The sequence below is a fragment of the Carassius carassius genome, chromosome 7, assembly GCF_963082965.1.
Source record: "Carassius carassius chromosome 7, fCarCar2.1, whole genome shotgun sequence".
Classification (NCBI taxonomy): domain Eukaryota; kingdom Metazoa; phylum Chordata; class Actinopteri; order Cypriniformes; family Cyprinidae; genus Carassius; species Carassius carassius.
The window spans coordinates 26,406,699-26,429,126 of NC_081761.1; the positions used below are offsets into that span (position 1 = coordinate 26,406,699).

At 38.7% G+C, this 22,428-nt stretch overlaps 1 protein-coding gene across 8 annotated transcripts in view; it reads left to right on the plus strand.

The window, feature by feature from the left end:
* tenm3 (teneurin transmembrane protein 3) overlaps positions 1-22,428 on the plus strand; it is a 289,016-nt gene that overhangs the window by 117,037 nt on the left and 149,551 nt on the right. The window contains exon 1 of one of the 8 annotated variants that reach the window (XM_059554323.1): positions 7,604-8,063. The exons of 6 other annotated variants lie outside the window; for them this stretch is intronic. The gene's annotated coding sequence lies outside the window, so the exon portion shown is untranslated. Of the gene's footprint in view, positions 1-7,603; positions 8,064-22,428 lie in introns of those variants that run through there. One more of the 8 variants, XM_059554324.1, reaches the window with a different exon arrangement.

Here is a 22,428-nt window from a genome sequence, read left to right on the forward strand (position 1 = left end):
GACCTTCTTATCTGCAGCCTCATTTGTCTTGCAAACCTGTTATTACCTGCAGCAGGGATGAAGCTCGCAGTGTGTGTGGAGGTGTAGCGGCACTTTCATTGCACTCTGCTTCCACCACATGGACTCTTTAGCATTGCCCTCGCCGTGTACCTTGGTACGCCCTCCCTTCCACCTGCCTGTGAGCATGATTGGCCGGGCCCAGGGGGAGGCTGGGAAATCACCTGCTCCATTTAGCCAGGTTGCAGTTGTGATGGCGGGCCGGGCGTCCTGCTAGCAGGTCTTTGTGCTGTGCCTGACGCACTAAAACAGTGGGACTCCTGATTAGCGTGAATGGAATTCTCCAGCATGGGCTCTGCTCTTTATGATCATGGTGATTGTTGTTATTTAGCCCTTCTGTGGGTTAGATCGGCGTACTGCCGTGCTGGAAATCTTTCTGACAGCGCAACAATTATCTGTGATCTGCATGACTCGCACCACAGCAGAAGAGTAGTCCAAAAAAATGAATAAATAAAATATGACCGCCACCAATCGCCCCCCTTTCCAAAACCCAGTCTTGCTTTTTTTTTAGTCCTGTTTCAGTCTTTCTATCCATTTCTAACCTTGCCCTTTTCTTTGCTGCTCTTTCACTCAGTGTAGCCCCTGGCCTGAGCCCGGCAGGGAGCCGTGGGGCCGCTGAATGAAGTGGCTTAGCTGAGCCAGCCTCCCTCTTTCACAAGGGTCACCCCAGGGAGTCTCTTCTCGTAAGGGACAGCACCAGCTGTGGCTGCCCCCTGCCTACACCTCCCACCCCATAATCCAGCTTGTGTTGAGCTGCATGGGGTGCACATACATCAAGATACGGAGGGATGGTTCAGGAGGGAGAAAAGGAGAGGTAAAAATGTTCTGTAGTGAGAGCGTATAAGAGAGCACATCTCCTGGAGAAGGTGGAATATTGATATTCCAGTTCTCTGAGAAAGAGCAAGCTCTAGTGACAATAGATACTCTGTCTTTCTGCTCACGTCTCTGTGGAGGCTCTGTAATCTGGTTAATTATAAATACAATAATATTATTGCCCACTGAACTATAAAGACATTTTGGATAACACTTTATTTTACACTGTCCATTACACATTACATATAATTACTATTATAATAACAATATATTATGCATTATTGTATGCAAGTAACCCTAAACCAAACCATAATATTAACCCTAACCATACAGTAAGTGCATGTCGTTATTTAATATTGCTGAGTAATTGTATAATTACATTGTAACAAGGACTCTTTAAAATAAAGTGTATCCAAATTTTGTAATAAGGCTGCAGTACAACCCTCATTGTTCTGTAGATTTATTCAAACAGGACATACAGGAGAATAACTACTTAGCTGGATGTGACAGGACTTTCAAGGGTATATAAAAAATGTATTGACTTAAGTTTTCATGTTCAAACATCATGTTCAATGATTTACTTGTCTGCCTCAATGTAATAATGTAATATCTTGGAATAATCTTCAGATTTGTTATAAATATTATAAATAATTGTGATCAAAAAATGAAATATTGCATTTGATGGATAGCCCTATTAAGAAGCTAAAATCACAACGACTTGTTTGCCCACCGTCAACAAGAAACGAGCAGCAGCACCATGGTAAGTCTCATGAATTTTGTAGAGGAAAATCTCTGGCATCAAGCTCCATCTGCCATCTCAAAGAGATTTTTTAGATGTTTATTGCATCGTACGACATGACACAAATCCCCGTTTTCATATTCCTCCCCTGCTTCCAAACAGCATCCGTTAGAAGGGGCTGTTCAGCGACAGTCCATCTCAGCATGGACTGTCCTCTGTTTTTCTCTAAGTGAGGTATTTTTGCAAAATCATTACACCAGTGGGTCAGTCTGATATATGATATCATTACAAGCCCCTGTAAATACACCCTCATTTTTTTCTTTCATTCTGTGAGCGGGAGGCAAATGTAGCACATGATCAATGCTCAGTGAGAGAAAAGAGACTCTCTGAGGGAGACGCCTATTGACTCATTGCACGTAAGCCTTCCCTGCATATGCATTTGCTTCATCAGAAATATTCATTTGTTCTGGGCAGTGGAAATGAGGCTCCACAGCTTCGCCCCCGTGTTATCAAATGGACAGGAAAATGGGAGCTCTGTGGTTAGATTTTTATTTTGTTTTGTTTTTTGTTGATTTTGTCTCTGGAGACAGGATTTGGACCTCGCTTCAAAAAGTGTATCTGTCTGTGGGCGGTCATTATTTGAGAATTGTGGGGGATATTAAAAAGACAGCTCAGCTGTAGTTCAGCATCGGCATCATTTGGCACGCGCTAAAGGGCTTGGAAGCTTTTATTTGTGTATACTAATATCAGTCAGAGAATAATTTTTAGCTAATACTCAATACATTGACATGGAAGCCATTTCAGTCGCAATTTTTTTGAGCGTAAATCGCCAACCCTCTGCAACAGTGGTTTTGATAATTGCATGTAATTGGACTTCTTAAGAAGTTCTTCTTTAAAGTTTTGTGAAGTAAAGCTTTTAAAGGCTAGCTGGTGTTGTGATGTTAATCTTAGCGCGTGCCCATTAGTGCTGCGAGGCTCAAAGATACGGCTGGAAAAGAAATGAATTAAGCTCTCTAAATTTAAGCTAGTTTTCCATCAGTTTTAATGCCCCCACTCACTAATGAAGAAATGTGCAATAATTGGTGTAGGTAGTTTTTGCCAGCACCTTCTGTTGTGAATTAGCACGTCAGAGTTGGAAACAGGTAGGAGTGAATCAACAGCCACTTTAAATGGGCGTTCACTCCTCTCACACTTCTATCTCACCTCTCTCTCCTCCTTTAGCAAGTCTGTTCACACCTGCATGAGGGCAAGGGCCTAAATTACCTCCTGTCTTAGTTATAATTAACTACGGTGTCTTGTTTGATGTTTGAATAGAGTTGTCTGAAATTGGCGCTAATTTGCATCTAATTACGCAGAGATACTGAGACATGTTTGCCATCTCCATCAGCATCACTTTACAAGACACAATTGTGCATTTCTAATGAGTCCTGACAATGTGTCACATTTCTAAACGTGGTTATGGCTATTGAGTGAATGGGTCAGGCCTTGTGCTGTATAATTCTTTTTTTTTCTCTGCAAACAAAGCCCTGCTGTATGAATCTAATAGAAAAGTCACACTGTTGATTTCCCTGCATCATTGGGCAGCACTTTAAAATACAATTCAGTTAAATACAACACTTACTGTTCTGCCGAGTAAAGCACTATGACCAGTGCAAGGTCTTAACATAAAAAAGATAGTTTTTTTATTAATATTAAGGCATATTAAGAATCCAAAGTCCATTAAATCTTCGACAATGTCCTCTGAGTGGTTAGAAAATCAATAGCCCATTATGCCTTGTTACATGTCATCTGATTCATCTACAGGTTTGGCAGTAACAATATCTGTATTTACCGGTGAAACATTGCACTAATAGACCGTCACACCACATTACAGAAGGCTCTAATTTAATCTGCGCAGGTGTGGGTGTATGTAAGTATTTTACAGCCCTCTTTGTGCCCAGATTATTTTAACAATGTAAGCTAAATAGTTTTTCAGCACCCATTTACTTCAAGATTGATATGAACCAGATTTTCCATTGTTTTCTAAAGGCAGGGATTGTGTTTTTGCCCAGGCCACTGTGAAGACCATGCATTGATGCCACACCAGCCATGGCGCAAGCAGCTGCTGCTTGGCTGTCGTGTTGCTGAACCATCTGTGACTCTAGCGGCATATTAATCTACGACACTAAACTAGCCTGCCCTTAAAGGGAATTTAAACTAAATTTCTATCTGCCCTTTAAGTAAATCTCATGAGTGGTTATGTCCGTGTTGTATATCGAACCTTTCCCAGGCACTAAAAGCCATCTTCCTATTATTGGTTTAGGAAAAAATGAATTAGTATCGGAAAACTCAGCAGTCTCTTTGCCACAGCCTCAAAGTCACTTGACCCCTCGTGACCTCCAAGGTCACACCCTGTCTTACATTTGGCTTTCAGGCCTGTCAGCATGGAGTCGAGCCTGGAAGCAAAGTGACATGTCCTCTGATTGATGCTGACCCCTTATTGAACTCGCACCCCACACAGAGCACTGTCCACAGGGGATGGCTGTGGGGTTTTGACCACCAATACCTATCAAAGTCACACATAGCATACACATGCTTTTCACAGATTTTTGATCAGCGTTTGTTTTTGTCCAAGTAGAGTGTGCTGTAGTTACCCTCTCGGGGAGCACAGCTAGGTTTTTATTTTTAATTTTTTTGTGATATGGCCTACCGATCAGGCTTGGGCTATGGGGCCGGGAAATTTAAGCAACAGCTCTGCCAGGCCATAAATAAGTATCAATTATAATATCCGTGTGTGTGTATTAAGAAACAAAAGACAGTAAGACCCAGAAGACACAGAGAGATGAGATGCAACTGTAGGAGAAAGTTCAAACAGGGTGCGTGCATGTGGCTTGTTTGCGCTGAGGCTTAAGAGCGCTGGCGGGGTGCTGTATTCACCGGGGGCTGCTGGGACTGGCACGGTGTGAGCAAACAGCCTTCTCTTTTCCACGGCCTGCTCTGCGGGGGCATCAGTGGGAATATGAGAATGAGGCTGAGAGAGTGAAAAAGAAAGAGAATGTAATAGAGGACGGTCTCACTGTACATGCGTGACCAGCATTAGCATACCCACCTGTCGTCGTCCCTTGACGAATCCCCATCAGCTGTCAGTCATTCCCCACTTCTCCTCATCGGCCGTGTCAATCTCCCCCCTCCGTCGCTACGAAGCACTGTCACCACGGAGTGGACTGTTTACCTCATTACACAACTTTCTCGGAGATGGTAAACAGCTGGCATAGGCAGGCATACAGGCAAATAAGCAAGCAAATAGGAATAAAAATTGAATGTTAAGTGCAGTACCTGGGGACACAAGAGAGGAGAAGGCACCCCGGGCGGATTAGCGGACGGTAGGATCTGTTTCTCTGTGGTGACAGGCCCTCACAATTCACTGACTGATGGATATACTCGTCCGTGCTCTGCAACTATGCTTAATTTGCAACTTAATGATCCAGCAACCTGCTCCGTACATACACTCTGCGCAGTGCTAAAGTCAAGCTTAGCAGGTTGCGCATGTGTTCAACAGTGGCGTCCTTTTTATGGAAAGCAGAAACCGCACTCGTATGGCCCAGCGAGCTTATCCGTAGAGCTTTGAACACGACGAACAATAGAACGAAAAATTGTTTCTTTCCCGCTCTCCCCCCAAACAAGTGCAATCTGCATTGTATTACAAAGGCAAGTGGAGCAGAGAGGCATGGGGAAAACATAATTTAAAAAAGCACAACATATATCACGTCTACTGTCAAAAATATAAACGTGTGCATGCAGAGCGATGAGGGCGTTTAGAATTATATTACAGCGATCATTAAAGAGAGCAATAGTTGAGTCACGCTTACTGTGATGTGTCGCAGCCGCTCCGAGCTCTCCACATGCACGGCTTTAATGAGTCCTTTGTTTAAAGCAGGCATTGATCAGCCTCTTCATAACCCTTTCCTTGCGGAGAAGCCCTTTTGAGACAAATTTTAACAGTTTAACCAAATGCAGAATAGTTTACAGTGAGCTGTCCTATATTAATGGCTGTTTGGCTATACGTCTTTCAGTTACTGCTGTGTGTATATACGTGCATCTCCAAGGTGTCTCATTACAGATCCCTTCAGATGTGAAGATGAAGTGTAGGATCATCTAACGTGTGTGTCTGTGTAAATAGACAAGCTAAGAGAAACACTCACATTCACTAAGAACATGCCATAGACTTATATCTAATACTCAATATACTTCTAAAAGTAAACTTGCAGTTGTCTTTAGGAATGTTTTTTTTTTTGTTCATGGATATTAACAAAGGAAGATTTTTAATAGCATTTAGGGAATTATACTAGCATTCAAAGATCTGTGGTCAGTTTTGTTGTTGTTGTTTTTTTGTTATTACTTTCATTTAGCAAGGATGCATTAAATTGATCAAAAGTGACAGGAAATGTATTTATAATGTTACAAAAGATTTCTATTACAAATAAATGCTGTCCTTTTGAACTTTCTATTCCTCAAAAAATCCTGAAAAAGATTACCTGGTTTCCACAAGAATATTAAGCAGCACAACTGTTTTGTGAGTGAATGATGAAGAATTATTTGACACTGAAGACTGAAAATTCAGCTGTGCATCACAGGAATAAATGACACCTTAAAACCTTTTAAAATATTTTACATTTAACACAAATTACATTTTACATAAATATTTTACATTAATTTATACATTTATTTAAATCACATTTTAATAATATTACACAGTATTACTGTTTTTACTGATTAAAAATCTTAACAGCCCCAGACTTTTAAACTGTGGTGGATAACAACACACACACACACACACACACACACACACACTTACATAGTCTATATGCAAGAATGTTTAGAGCAAGTACGTTTGGTGCCTTCAGTCTTCAGCGTTCAGTAAATCTCTACACATAGAACATTGATAATCAGTTTGATCCAAAAAATGCTTGCAAGAATATATTTAGTTATGGACTTTATCACTCTATTAAACTGCCACTTGAGCTTTAGCAAATAATTAGAAAGTTAAAGATTGCCACATCAATATCCCACATTCCATCATGCCAAGTAGAGCCAATAGAACCCGAGACACAGCCGTCCAGAACAATACTTTATTATTTAGTAACGGCCTGTGCAAAATACTTGTCAGAAAACAAAAAAAAGTTCTTCAGCATCGAAATGTAGTGGAACTCGGTCTCTCTCTCAGTGGAGTAGAAAGGCTAATGGCCTGTCCTGAAACATGCCCAGAGGGGGTGATCATAAAGTCATGCATTTATGCACAAATATGTTCTGTTCACACCGGACCCGCTCTCAGCCATGCTCCTTAATCAAATAAAATATCCCTCGAACTTTCACTTGTGCTTTTCATTATGGGCCACTGGACTCTGGAAGTCTCTGAGTTCTCTCTTCTGTTTTGCATGATTCTGCTATTTTTGCACCAGTGAAATGGCTGAAAGTGTAATTGGTGACAATTGTGGTTGTTATAATTACAATTAGTTGCTGGGCTTTCAACACAGGGTGCATGTTCACAAATAGAGCCTTGTTTTGCTAATTGTAAAGAACCTTTTGTGTGAGGAAAAATACTGGATTGTACTCTGAATTGATTGTATGCCGAGAAATGTTTTAAAGAGAGTTTATAGAAGAATAGCAGGACTGAAACTTTAGAAGGAAAGAACTGTGTCAAGGTGGGCTTTCTTGTTCCCCCTCAACAGCAGCAGGAACAGCTGCAGACCCGGGGAGTCTGTGTTTGTGTTGAAGGTGTGTGTGTGTGTGTGTGCGTGTGCGTGTGCGTGTGCGCACACATTCGGGGGGTGTTTGGGGAAAGAACAGTTCTTTTGGCTTTCAAATGGTTAATGCAGCCCAAAAGCTCCTCCCTTTTCCATCCCACCTCTACTGCTGTCTCCTCCCCCCGAGTATCGGATTGACAGAGGCTCGGCCAATAGCGTGTTCTGGGACCAGCCATGCGTGACGGGGGCTCCATCGAGGTCTGCAAACTTCCCAGTGCATCAGCAGCCTCTGCGATCAGCACAGCCTCCGCTTGAGCAAGAGAGAGAGAGAGAGTGAGAGAGAGAGACAGAGATAGAAAGCAGCAACAGCGTAGAGTATTAGAAAGAGAGTGATAATCAGAACACAAGATGCTTCTTTAACCTCTCTGTGACCGATTGTGTCTGTTTTGTCAGCTGTCATCCTGCGTTTTTCATCTTTTTGTTTCAGTTTTTTTCCACCTTGAGTTTCGCTCTTCAGTGGGAACATTGGAACACTGATTCTTATACGTGCCGCGCGCAGGTCTGGCTGCTGTGCATGTGTGTGTGAGAGCGGCTGTGTGAGTGCGTGTGTGTCTGCGGAATGGGAAGAGGACGTTAAGTATTCTGAGCTGAGTCTTGATGACCCTCTACAGCCCTGGAGTGGGGGGTTCATTTTAACCCTTCAGGTCATCGCTGGAGGAGCCCTGACCAAGGTAACATCTGAACAACACCCCTTTCTCCCCCCATCATTGCATGCTCCTAGATTTAACTGTTCCGCTGTCCGAATCTTGTTGTGCAAACTGCTTGTCCGATTTCTCTTTTCATTCATTTTTTCTTTATCTTCACCATCTGGGCGTGTGTTTGAGTGCATGTGTTTTAGTGGCTAGTGAATCTATTGCAGTTCTGTAATTTGAATTGAGTACAAAAATCAGCTAGCTTGAATTGAACAGAAACATTAAGACACAAACTCCAGTGCATTTTTTAATTATTTAATATAATGCTATTTTTTCTTTTTTTTCTTATTTTTTTTTTTTTTACTTTATTTGCATTCAAATTTAATAGGATGCTACAAGGCAGTGCGGCATTTCTTAAAATCACTCCATCCTCTGTAAGCCTCCCCGATCGTGATGCTTCAGAACACACTCACAATTAGCCGATTCGTTTACATGCTCTTTTCCTCTTATTTTCTCTCAATTCATTTTTGATTAGCTTGGAGGAGGACAGACAGAGAGCGGTGGCTTGTGCGACTGCCACGTGCCGCCGCTCCACAATAGACATTTACAGTACAGCTAATAGGAAACAGCTTCAGCGTGGAATTTCTCACACGCTTTGCTACCTTTTCAATTGAACCGCTCGCTCCATCCGCTCCCCTGGCCCACTTGATGGATGGTGATAGATCCGATATTTGCACCCTTCTGAAAAGTGTAATTACGGGTTTTGGTCGGAATAGCTTTTCACTGATGTGCAGATATGTGCAGGATAGTCGTTTAATTAAGACTCTTTGAGTATGTCACCACTTTTTTGTCTCTCTGTTTGTTTTTCCAATTGAGGTTGAAATTAGTTGCAAATGGGTGCGTGAGAGTGTGTTTCTTTGCACATTCGTCTGGCTGAATTTCTCCTGCATTTTTCATACCGTCAGATGATTTTCAGTTGTGGGGCTTCACACGCAAAGAAGGAATGAAGAGGAAAAAGTGGTCCGCTGTGTGTATCAAATGCAACGCAGAGCCTGTGACCCCTGTGCCATGAGGAATAAGCTGTCAGATTGGTTATTGAGTCTAGGCCATGTGCGGAGGTGTTTAATGTCCCTTTTGCAGCAGGCGTTAGTTTATGGTTCCACTTTAAACCCTGTATCACACTCACATTTGATTTATGATCATGCTCGTATCCTTTGATTCTAAACAGGAAACCGATTTCGGAGCAAAAGTAAAAAAAAAAATGGTTTGATTATTTTTTTTTTTTTTTTTTTTTTTTTCAAGGGAGAAAAATAACAAGAGAAAGCCATCTTCCCTTTCTGTACCCCACCTTCACTTCATACTCCCGTATCTCCCTATTACTCTCTCTGTCTCTTACAAATGGGGTGAAATCTCCTAGCAACCAGAGCCCCTTTTTGCTTTGTGTGATATATGTTCAGTGTGTGCAGTAATTTTGCTGATGGAGTGCATTACTGGAGATGGTGCTATTACTCAAAGAATAAAAGTTTCAATTACCTTTGATACCAGCCAGTAATATAGGCTGATTTACTGTGCTGTAAAACGAGCCAGGTCACATTTTCTTATCCATATATTTTTTTGTTTTATTATTTTTTATTACTTGATGATGATGAAGGGTGTTTTGGACGCCCTAGGTGGGAAGCAGATCGGGTCATTGGGAGCCAGTTTGAGCGAGCTCGTGACTCGGTTGCTCATTTAAACATTACCGAGCCTCATATTTAATTCATGGAGGGACAAATTGGTTTGGGTTGGAGCTGTGCATGTGGCGCTTTAAATGGAAAAGCAAAAAAGTGAGAGAAAATGTTGCGGTTCACGGCCCAGGCATCTCCGCCCTCCGTCTGCCATCACCGGCCTTCTTTAAGATTTCTTCAGAAATATCTTTCTCTCATTAAAAAGGGGAGAAAAATATGAATCAAAAACTGAAATGAATTGCAACATGTGGGATGTACAAGAAAGAGAGGGAGTGATTGACATTTTTCGCACCAGCTCCTCTTTTGTTAATAAAGCAGCCCATTCTTTTTCCTTCTTTTTTTTTTTCTTTTGCCTCTTAATATCTCTTAGAGCTGTCAGTTTGATTTTCTTATCATTTTCATTGTGCTTATTTTGTATCTGTGAGAAACAATAGATGTTGGTTTGAAAAGTAGAAAATGTAAAGTGAGAGCAAGATGAAATGAAAGATACTTTGCGGTGGAGAAAGATACACAGCATCGTTTACAAAGATAGTGACCGAGACATATAGATTGAGATAAATGAAGAGCAAGAAGAATAAAAAAGAGAGGCTGATGAGGGATGAGGTGTGTGTGGAATAAGCAAGTCGAATAAGCATAGATCGGTGTCTATATGGGAACGCTCTCCATACTGCTGTCATGAAGAAGAAACATCTAGAAACAGCCAGGTCCTTCTGGACAGCAGAAAGGCTGAGGCTCTAACCACTGTAAACCCAGATAACATCCCAGACACTATTGATCTGTTTTATTTTCTCATCACAACTCTTGTTTTATCACAGCCAACCACTCTGATAACAGAGACCGAACCTATACACACACACACACACACACACTAACAAACACGCTGAAATTGGGTTATGGAAGTTTTGGAATTATTGATGTGGCAGACTTCATCGTCATATTTATTATTTACTAAAATCCAAAAGTAACTACACACACTGAGAAATCCGTAGCGACTACATGAGACATTGTCCTTAAATGTTCTTTTTTTGTTTAAATGAGTTCTCTGAGCTCTGATCATCATCTTAATTTAAAAATACTTTCAGATTTATTTAAAATAAACATGCTCTGTACAGAAATTTCCAGGTTTGCATGTATTTTTACTTTACAAATATAACAGCCAATTTGTATATTTTGTTGTTGTTGTTGGCTTGTTCTAAATCAGTATGCTTATATATTTTATTTTCAATTAAAAACAAAAATAACAATAATTTTATAATTGTATAATTTATCTTTGAAAAATTATACAATTATTTTATTTTAGTTTCATTTTGTATGTATATATAAATATATATATATATATATATATATATATATATATATATATATATATATATATATATATATATATATATATTCCTGTATGTTTTACTTGTTTTTATGTTTCTGTCATGTAATAAGTTATGCAATTTTCTTAAGGTAAAAAAATGTGTCTTCGAAGAATATATATTTTTTCCTAACGTATAAGGAAATATAGACTCGAACGTATTTTGTAAATATTTATTTATTCCATCATTACACATATTCACAAGTATTCAGTAAAACATCTTCAGAAATATCAGAGGATATCTTATGCAGCTTCTAATCATTATTATTTTTTCCTTTAGACTTTATTGTTATCCTAATTAAATCATGTTGATTGTATTTTATTTTACTGGTTAAGCAACAGTTATCAGACTATGGTTTAGATACTGAGTTAAACACACACACACACACACACACACACTCACAGAGCCATACACAGTAGTGTACAGGGTTTGCAAATTCACACACATTTAACATCAGGGAGGAAAAAAGTATATTCAGATAGAGCTTATATAAAATTATAAAAAAATACAAGTTAAAGAAGCAAACAGATTATATAAAAAGAAATGTTGGTGCAATGCAGATCGGCTCTTGTTTGATTTAATGGAATTTGACATTAATTTATCACTTTTATCGTGATTAGTATTAAGTAGCAGCATGTTAATAAACCTGTGCAATTCTTTAAATTATTTCTTTTTAGGTGTTGTTTATGAAGAGACAGAAGCACTGAAAACAGAAGGATTTTCTATTTTAGGTTTACCTACACTCTCCGTGGAGGACTGCTGGTGTGTGTAAGTGAGTGTGTGAGACTCCGGTGTGCTGGGTGCTGGACTATGACAGAGTGATCAGCTTAGTGAGGAAGAGAGGCTTCTAGGCTGCCGGTAATGGCTGTTGAGGGAGAACGAGATAGACGATTCGTCAGCGCCGAATGAGAGGTCAGAGAGGTCAGGGTCCGGAGACACAACCATTTGCAACAAATGCTTGTATGCATTCACACACACACACACACACACACAGACACACACACACACACACACACACACACACACACACACACACAAACAAATACTGCTGTAGGTGGGACTCTCTATATTAATCCAATTGTCACTAACAAACAAGTTCAACATCTGCAGTGCCAAAACAAGGATTTACGCTTGCAATTGAAAACTTTTTAACCTTCACATAGCAAAAGATATATGTCAGTTTTTCTATTGATTTCTCTCGTGTTGGGGAACGAAAGTTGGTTTGTTCATCTCTGTGGGGGTTATCTGTTGTAGTTTATCTCAGTCTGTTTATATTTACTGTCAGCACACAGAACTACATGTATGTATTTTTAGTGTACAGTATAAGCCAGAAAAGCTGCCAGCACCAAAACATGTTTTTTTTTTTTTTTACCAGTTTTTATTAATGTAGATTGCCTCCATATTGGATTTTTTTTTCTTCTTATTGCAAATGTTCATAGTGAAATGTGCATAGTGTTCACTGTTTTCTGTAGGACCTGTAATATACGCGCACATACGGTCTCTGGCGGTGGGCACTCTAATGTGGAGTACCACAAATTGGTTTATTACCGGAGAGACGGCAGGAGGAAAATCTCTTTGTCAGCAATTCAACACCTCGGTTGGTTTCAGCAGGTGACGTGGCCTAACCGGATTATACTATGTCCACTTTAGCCTCGATGCCCTTTTTCTGTCTCTTGTCTCTTCAGCTCTTTCAACACATGCCAAAAAAAAGAAATGAAAAGAAAAGAAAAGAAATAAACTATTCAATGGCTCATCCACCGAGCAGCACAGTCATGTATAATGAAGCAGAGCCGCCGCGGAGCGAGACTAGCGAGTTTGTTCAGAGGTTTGTGAATGTGCCTGCTGAAGGCAGTAAAACAGATTCCAAATGAGATTACACTGACATGGAAGAGGAGAGTCGGCATTTCATAAGCATCCAAGCTACAGTTAAATGACCGCGGCCACACATCATTGTTCTCGCCGTTCCACGCTCTCATTAAGGTGATTAAATGAGCATTACTGTCAATGGGACGCAAGGAGTAAGGGCTGGCCTGATAGATGCTTTCTAGGGCACTTCTGAAGGGGGTTTAGGGGTTGGGGAATGTCTTTTGCACCCTATGTTCCAGCAAATTAGCCTCTATAATTTGTTAGAGGTGCAAGCACATGAGAGAACCTGTAGTATATAGCCAGTCGTAGATGTGCGAAAAATGTTGCCATTGTCCCCAACAGTCTCTTTCCTCTCTAGTATCCATGTGAGGTGTCATCTCAGAGCTCATGTACAGATCCTTTAGAGGATGGTTGATAATGGAACAAAGATTATGAACAAACTCATCAAAATTGTGTGTTGTGTTTTAACACAGACTTTAATGTCATGTAATGGTTTAGATAGGACTGGGAGCATCTGGTGGTGGGACGTTACAGAAGGTCATGTTTTGTAACACAAAAACCAGTAAAATTAATAAGAATGGGGTTAGTATTTTTTAAAGAAATTAACACTTTAATTCAGTAAGGACGTATTAAACTGATCTAAGGACGTATTAAACTGATCTAAATTGACTGTAAAGGCTTTTATCATTACAAAAAATATATATATATTTAAATTACAATTAAACTTATGCATTTAGCAGACGCTTTTATCCAAAGCGACTTACAGTGCATTCAGGCTAACATTTTTTACCTAACATGTGCTCCCTCGGAATCGAACCCACAATCTCATGCTGCTAACTCAATGCTCTACAACTTGAGCCACAGGAACACTTATAATTTAAATATAATTTATGTATTTCAAAGTAATCCTGTTCTTTTGAACGTTCCATTAATCAAAGAATCCACAGAAATATTAAGCAGCACAACCATTTTCAAAATTGATAATTCAGTTGTTTTCTCAAGCAGCGATTCAGCATATTAGACCGGAGTAATGGCTGCTTAAAATTCAGCTTTCCTATCACAGGAATAAATTACATTTTAAAATATATTAAAATAATAAAAACAGTCATTTAAATTGTAATAATATGTCACATTGTTATTTTACCATCTCTTAATCAAATCAATGCAGTGTTTAAAATTAAACAGTCCTACTGACCCCATTTCAATGGTAGTGTGTGTGATTAAAAATATTACTAATATGTTACGTGTATAATTAAGGTAAATATTTAATTTAAAAAAAATCATTACTGGCTCTGCTACTTCTGTGGTAATTCTGTGAAATCTGTGATCAGACTATTCTTATGATTTAAATCTTTTATATCGAATGGGATGCCAAGAGTAGAACCACAGACTGTTATTTTGAAGAAAATGAAAAGATAAATCCATAATGAAAGTGTACTAGGCAGCATAACAGGAAAATTGGCTTTAGTTAAATTATCCAACGATAAGAAGTGTTGTGCAAAAAGAAAATGTACCACAATCACAGACATTGTTCTCTGTGTGAGTTTCGTTTCTTAAAGGACGTCTGATTTAGCTAAAAAAACAGTAGGTTATTTTCTCTGTATTTGTATTTTGTTTGGGGTGAGAAAAACAGACATGTTCAATTCAGATGGCATTAAAATCACAAAATTCATCTGTAAAACACAAATTTACCTGAGGAAAAGCTCCTTGTGGAAAACCGCTTCTGTCCAAAATAGGGCTTTAGAGGCGTGATTATGCAATACTAATATGAATTAACATGTTCTGGATAAAAACAAGCCTATTTGTTAAAGTTTTATTTACGATGGTGATTATTTTTAGTAGCAGTAGTTTTATTAAAGTGGTCTTTCTCTCTCACTCACTCTCCCTCTGTGCGTGTTTGTCCTTGTTGTAGGTTGAAAAAGTCATTTTGAGAGTTTATGTGAGACAGTGCTCTAGTGGAACTGTAGTTAGTGCCGTCCCTCCCTCACTACCAGCAGCTATATAAATCAAACTCTCTCTCTCTATCTTTCTTTCTTTTGTCTTTTGTAGTAAGATAATGCTCTGCTGACCTTTTTTATGTGGCTGGGTATTTATTGTTTGTTCGAACCTCAGTCAGCTCAGTTGGCTGGCAAAAAGGCTTTGAAGCAGCAGCGATTTTTCTTAGCAGCTTTTTTGTCTACATATTTTCTGTATCATTTTCATTTTTATTCTTCTTCACCCATTTCTTTAAAGTCTGCTTGTAATTATAGCTGGATGAGGAGAAAAAGAAATGAAAGACCTACAACACTCACACCAAAAATAAAATGCTTGAAATGTAAACTCTGACTTGCAGAGATACAGTAGCACTTCCCTTCTTGTATTATTATTAGTATTTTTTATATATTTTTTTTAATACAATCTTACCAAACAGAACAGAGTGTAACGCCTAATGTTGTGGTATATTTTATGTAATTATTGCAGCTCATTGGCTGCTGTATATGCAGCGATCTAAACACTGTTTATTTAGTTGTGACCACCATATAATTATGTTGCAGCAATTTACTTTGATACAATGGAGACTGACAAAACAGATATCAGGGTGATGGGATTCTCTCAAAACACGAGCCGTTGCCTCTGGCCATTTTAGTTTCAGAGGCCCGTTCTGTATGTGTGTGAGCACACACATATACACACATACAGAGTCTCTTTCTCACTCTCTTTTTTATTCTTGCTATTTGAATTCAGCTGGGCACTCCTGCTGGTCCAACGTTTAAAAAGAGGGTCTTTTGATAGCTCCACTTAAATATTTCTCCTTTCATTGATGAAAGCAGTCTCCATTTTGATGCAAAAGCAAGAGAGGGGTGGTAATATTCTCCCATGCGGTCACCTCAGCTGGCCAGCACATTTTGAGGTGTGATCCACTGTGTTTGCTAATGTCGTTTTTCAGGGTGAAAGCTTCTTATTGCTGATGCCCAGTTATATCACTGCTACTCCATTTATTTCCATCAGCTTAGAACAGACAGTGAGTTGTATAATTAAAATGATGTTGGTTTCAACTAACCCTGATCAGACAGGTTTCTTAGAAGAATATTATTTTTTTAGTACAATTCAGTACAGTGCAAGGCATACAAGTGTTTTAATGTGGATGACTTTAAAAGCCAGAACTCTTCAGGCAGAAAATTTGAAAATGTAGAATGTTATATAATAGTGTATATTATTGATACAATAGATATATATATATATTATGTATATAAAATGTATACTTAAGCCATTATGCTAGTCTTCAGTGTCAAATTATCCTTTGGATCAAAAACAAAAATCCTTGTTGTGTTCCTGTAGCTCAACTGGTAGAGCATTGCACTATCAAGCGCAAGGTTGGGGGTTCGATTCCCCGGGAACACATGATAGGTAAAAATTGATAGCCTGAATACACTGTAAGTCGCTTTGGATAAAAGCGTCAGCTAAATGCATACATTTAATTTTAATTTGATTTTAATTTAACAATCAAGTTGCTGCTTAATATATTTGTGAAAACGGTGATCAATGATTTTCTTTGATAAAAATAAGAAAATAACTTATATAATATGTTACGTAACATTATAAATATATTTACTGTTATTTTTGATTGATTTAATGCATCCATATACATATAATCTGAATTGACTTCAGTTTGATGTTGAATGAATGATCTCATTCATGTAGGTGAGGGGATTTAGAAAGTGGCTGTATCTGCTATCTTTTTTGAGCTCTGTGGGAGACAAAAAAATGAGGATGATGACATTTCATGACATTTCTAGTCATGCTGGGCAAGAAATAATAATGATTTAGAAGAGAAGGGAGCAATCTGTAATGCTTACCATTTACAATTACAGTCATTGAGAATGAAACATGATTCTACAAATCCAAAGATTCCCTTTCAAGATGTTTTTTCCGAGAGAATGTTGAGGCTGAAGCAGCAGCGGATCTGGCTTAAATGGCTGCACATGTTCCTTCTAAAACAGATTCATTATAGCTTAATTTATTACAGAAAATGCAGGCAAACAAACATTAGAAGATTTGCCAGGATTGCTCTAAAATGAACATCACAACTTCTTTGGGTTGACTTGTCCACAACATGCTGCATGCAGGCTCACCACGCAGGGTGCGGCAGAAAGTGCAGCCAAAAGTTTTCGCCCACACTATCCTACAGAGACAACCATTACATATTACCATAAAGACTCAGTGCGACTGAACACTGCATTTAACTAGATCTCCCTCTCCACTTGATGAGCAGCTAACCCTAACTCTAAGACTATTACACATTCACACTCAAATGCACATTCATTCCCAAAATTACTTTGCCTTTGTGGGGTTAGCTGTTTCCCTATCCAGTAGGATGACGTAAATGGTTATTATTCTCCAAGATATTCATGTTTCGAAAGTAGCCTGTTATCATGTTATACAGTGAGAAAATAAGTATGTTTATACAAGGGAAAATCACAAATGTGTTGAGATGCTTTTTCCTTCTGCATAATTAAGGGCAAATATTCTGCTGGGAATTAAATTTAGGAGAGCAATTAAGCAATGTATTTCTACATAAGATATGGGGTGGTAAGATCATGGTATTTATTGAATTTTCATTTAATTAAATGTCATGTTGTAATGGTATATATAGGTAATTTTAAGTTCCATTATATATGTATGTATGTATGTATAGATAGATAGATAGTAGGGCTGCACGATAAATCGCATACAATATTTAATGCGCATCTTGTAAGTAAAGCCGGTTCTGTAATCAGCGGTAAATCTCCATCACCTGTGCAGTTTCACATGGTGCAACATTTCACACAGACATGTCAAGGAATTTGCTGAACCACAGACAACGTCAGAGGCATCTTACCTGGGCTAAGGAGAAGAAGAAGAACTGGACTGTTTTCAGTCCTCTTTTCAGATGAGATCAAGTTTTGTATTTCATTTGGAAACCAAGGTCCTAGAGTCTGCAGGAAGGGTGGAGAAGCTCATAGTCCAAGTTGCTTGAAGTCCAGTGTTAAGTTGCCACAGTCTGTGATGATTTGGGATGCAATGTCATCTGCTGGTGTTGGTCCATTGTGTTTTTTGAAAACCAAAGTCACTGCACCTGTTTACCAAGAAAATTTTGGAGCACTTCATGCTTCCTTCTGCTGACCAGCTTTATGAAGACTGACCAGCAAACTCACCAGACCTGAACCCCTATAGATAGATAGATAGATAGAATCACAAGCTGTGCATGCTAATGCAAAGCAAAGGCTTATTTTGAGACCAGTTCCCCTTCTCAAGGTTTTTTGTTTCAATATATCTTCTTTTAGTCAGCATATTAGCTCTTAGGAAGAGACATTCATTACCATGATATCATGAAAATATAGCTTGCAGGGGCAAAAAATGGGTATACTCTGTAGACCACATTAATTACAGCAGGTTCGAACGCAGAGTTTTCCGGTCTATCCTTACACCATGTACAATGGTTACATATGATTGTAACATTGTTGCTACACTTTTGTTTTTTCTTATGATTTTTATGTTTTGTTCTGTTAAATCTCTATGTTAGTCCTTGAGCGGGTATTCTTTTGCTGATGCTGACATAACACCATGCTAAAATACTCTGACACTTCTATTCAATGGCGCCACAACACTACTGAATCTACAGTGTGAAACTTACAGTGTGACCAGTGTAGTCAGATTCATAAACCAATGGCTCTTCTGAGCCTGATATTTTTAGTAAAAGACTTTCTGTGTTTGTGTTTTATGAAAAACAATAAGGAAATACATCTGAACAGTAAGTCAGTGTCTGAATTAATGTGACACACTTACAGAACAGTAAGTTGTCAAGAACTGTTATATTACTTAGGGTTCAGTGTTTTAATGACTGGTTGTGCAATCAGCAACTACAGTAAAGATAAACATGACTAAATTCTGATTAATTGTTGTAATCAATGTAATTTTATCTAGATAAATGCAAGAAATATGTTACCATATTGTTTGTTTGTTTAGTATTTTACTTAATATATTTGAGCAATTATTGCTTTCATGTCACCTCTAAAAAGTCTGTGAAAAGCCATGAAAGCATTGAATGAGCTATATTACATTTATTTTTGATCTGTAATATCTGTTCTGATATCAGTTCCTTTTTTCACAAATATTTCATCAAAAGTACTAAAAGAATCATTAAGCTGAATCACTGAGATTAATTGGAAACAGTCATTAAATTTCTTCCGACTCCAATCCCTAGTAACTTCACAACTACAACTACAGCCACTAAGCAACATGAGAGGTTTTGTCTTGTGTCACTTGTAGTGTGGATCCCCCCAACTCCAAAAAAACCCCATCTTGTCGTCATCCATAGACCAAAAGGCATAGTTTGGATGAAGAAAAAAGCACTAGACACTTCTGCTTACATTGCAAGCATTCCTTCCAATCTGGTGTTTGGCAACAATAGCCAAAAGTCAGCCCCGGGACACAGGTAATGACAGAACAGAGATAGAACAGACTAAGGGATGATGGAATGACAAATGCTCAACTGCAAGCTGGAAAAAGAAGGAAAGGGAACAGAGAAGGAATCACTCCTGATGGCGTCTGCCGTGGCACCTCGGCAGCATTTGAGGAGCTCTCATGGAACAATCCCCAGATGTCTTGGCTTTCGTTCTCTGATGAAATATTTTGGGCGCACGGTTTCAACCGCTGGATCGTCTGTGCATGTGTATGTGCCCTCATACACACTGGAGAAGATTCTGATGACATATAGTCACCGTTTCTTCTTTTCTACTCTTCTTCCAAAAGAGGATGTGGGAAAGCAAGACGAGGAGAAGGCGGAAGGGAGCAAGAAAAAAGGACCAGCCGCGCGATGGATTGCAGGATCAGGTTATTTTTAATCCCACAATTAGTGAAACTGAGCACTGAGCTATGAATGCCATCTCAGATGAGCCTGTTAGAGAGTGGCTTCATGCTTTGACTTCTCACTCCTCACAGAGACAGACAAAAAGGCCAAACAATACCATTGAATTTTTTATAATATCCATTCACAATTCAGCAAGCGTTTTCTTTGCATTTTTTTCCCATGCAACCTGGCTCACCAAAATGGATGCAATAGAACAGTGAAGCCATTAACAGCCCAACACTGTAGTTTTTGTACATTCAGTAAATAGTTTGACTAATTTTACTATGCTTTCAGCTTTCAATTAAAGTATCATACTCTCAGCATTAATACATTTGATCGTTTTTATTTCATTATTCTAAATCTGCACAGAAAATCTGTGCCTTTTCTGGGGCTTGCTACTAATAGCAGAATGAAGGAACATTCGTGTATCAGTTAGCATTTCTCTCTGAACATGACAGAAAACAGAAATCAAAATTAGAGGCACTCACATCTTGTTCTTCTGTGGTCTGAGATGCAGTAAACCCATCCTTTCATCAATATACTGTCATCCCTCTTTTTTAAAGCACACAGACAATGTGCAGCATCGCAGTAACTTCACAGTGTGCACTGCTGCCTCTGCTCCCATTTCATGAGTTGATATAAGAACGTTTATTATTGTGACTATAACTTGTCTTTGTTCAGGGTCACATTTATTTGGTTGAACTGTCACAGCGCTGACACTTTATGGCAGTCTTATCTTCCTTTTTCTATAACATTCCTTTGTAGAGAGAAATTTCTGTAAGAAGTATTCCTTATAACTTCCAGACCTCTGTATGAAGGTGTAGAAATACCATCAATACTTTATACAAAAAGATCCAGTTTACTGTATGTAAGAAGATTTTTATGATCAGTATAAAGAGTAAGCTATGAATAATTGTTCTTTTATCTAAGCTTCCTGGGAGTGGAAGAGTGTCTCAATAAAGCTTTTAAATTGTTATCAAGCACATTTCTGAAGAATACAGGTGATTGAAAACCAGTGGTATAACTGAGTCCACCCCATAATATGCACTGTCTGTGTATGGAGATGGGTTGAGAATGTGAATGTTTGCAGTGATTAAAGGTTTTGCATTTGCAAACACCAGGTCAGCTGGGGAGATCAGGGTTGCTTGGCTTTCTGAAAGCCCTTTTGATCAAAACAAAAAAGCTTTTTAGTAACAACCGGCGTTAAGTGCTTACACGAGCAACAGAGAGAGTGAAAAGAGTGAGAAAATGAAACGAAAGAGAGAAAATCCTTATCTTTCCATTAAAATGCTAATACATTTAAATGATCTGCCAATTGAAGTACCGCTTGTTTTATTTGCTTTATTTGTTTTAATCCCACACTTCACAAGCCACACTGAAAGTTAATACACTTGAATGGGAAGGATATCATGCGTACGTACACAGACAGACACACACACACACACACGCACACAGACATGATATGAATCCCTAACATGCGATGAGACAGTACTGCTGGCATTGGCATTTTAGTGTCTGACCTAATTGGCCGTTGGTGAAAAAAGGATGGTCCATCCAAGTTGACACACTAAGACAATGTCAAAGAGCCCACGTCACTCCAGTGACATACAGGGACAATAGCCACGGTTTAGGACCCTGCGTTTGTATCTGGTATTTTTGTGTGTCTGTACTTGCACAGCTTCTGCCTCACTGCATCTCACGGCTGCTGGCTTTTCATTAGCCTTAAAAGCACTTGGGCAGCACAGGTTGTAACACAAGAAAAGCAGGCATCGTTTCCAGTCTTCTGAAATGAGTGCGCATGATATATCTCAAAGAATAGCAGGCCATTTTAGCGGCCTCCACCTCCAGGTTTATTGAGTGGTTCTTCAGAGCCTGTAGCCTGAAGATCTAATGGAAAAACAGAAAGATCCTGCACTTTAACCTTACTGTGTCTGGATGTGTGTGGGGGTGTTTGTTATTGTACTCGTCTTGACCTTGGGTTACAGAGCTTTAGGTTGCAAATGTATTCATGCACATCTATATGATAGTTTTTATTTATTTATACAACTTATATGGGTAATGCTTTATTTTAGGGTCTCTTAACTAGTTGCTAATAAGCAACTAGTTAAGAGACCCTAAAATAAAGCATCTGTAACCCAAGGTCAAGACGAGTACAATATATTAGGCAAGTATTAATGCCTTACTCTACATCCCTAATCCTACCCAGTACCTAAACTTAACAACTACCTTACTAACGATTAATAAGCAGAAAATTAGGAATTTATTTAAAAAAATGTCGTAGTTAATAGTGAATATGTTTTCCCTATTCTAAAAGTGTTACCCTTATATGTAACTTATATAGCAATCCATTTTACAGAGGCTCAGAAGAGATCTCAACAATGGGTCACACTGTTCTCAATATTAACAAACCATTAACCACGACTTTTGCCTCAAACTAATTTTTTTAAGGTAGTTGATAAGTTTAGGGTAGAATTAGGGGTGTAGAGTATGGTCATGCAGAATATGCACTATATACCGTATGTACTAATAAGATAGTAATATGCATGCTAATAAGCAACCGGTTAATAGTGAGAATTGGT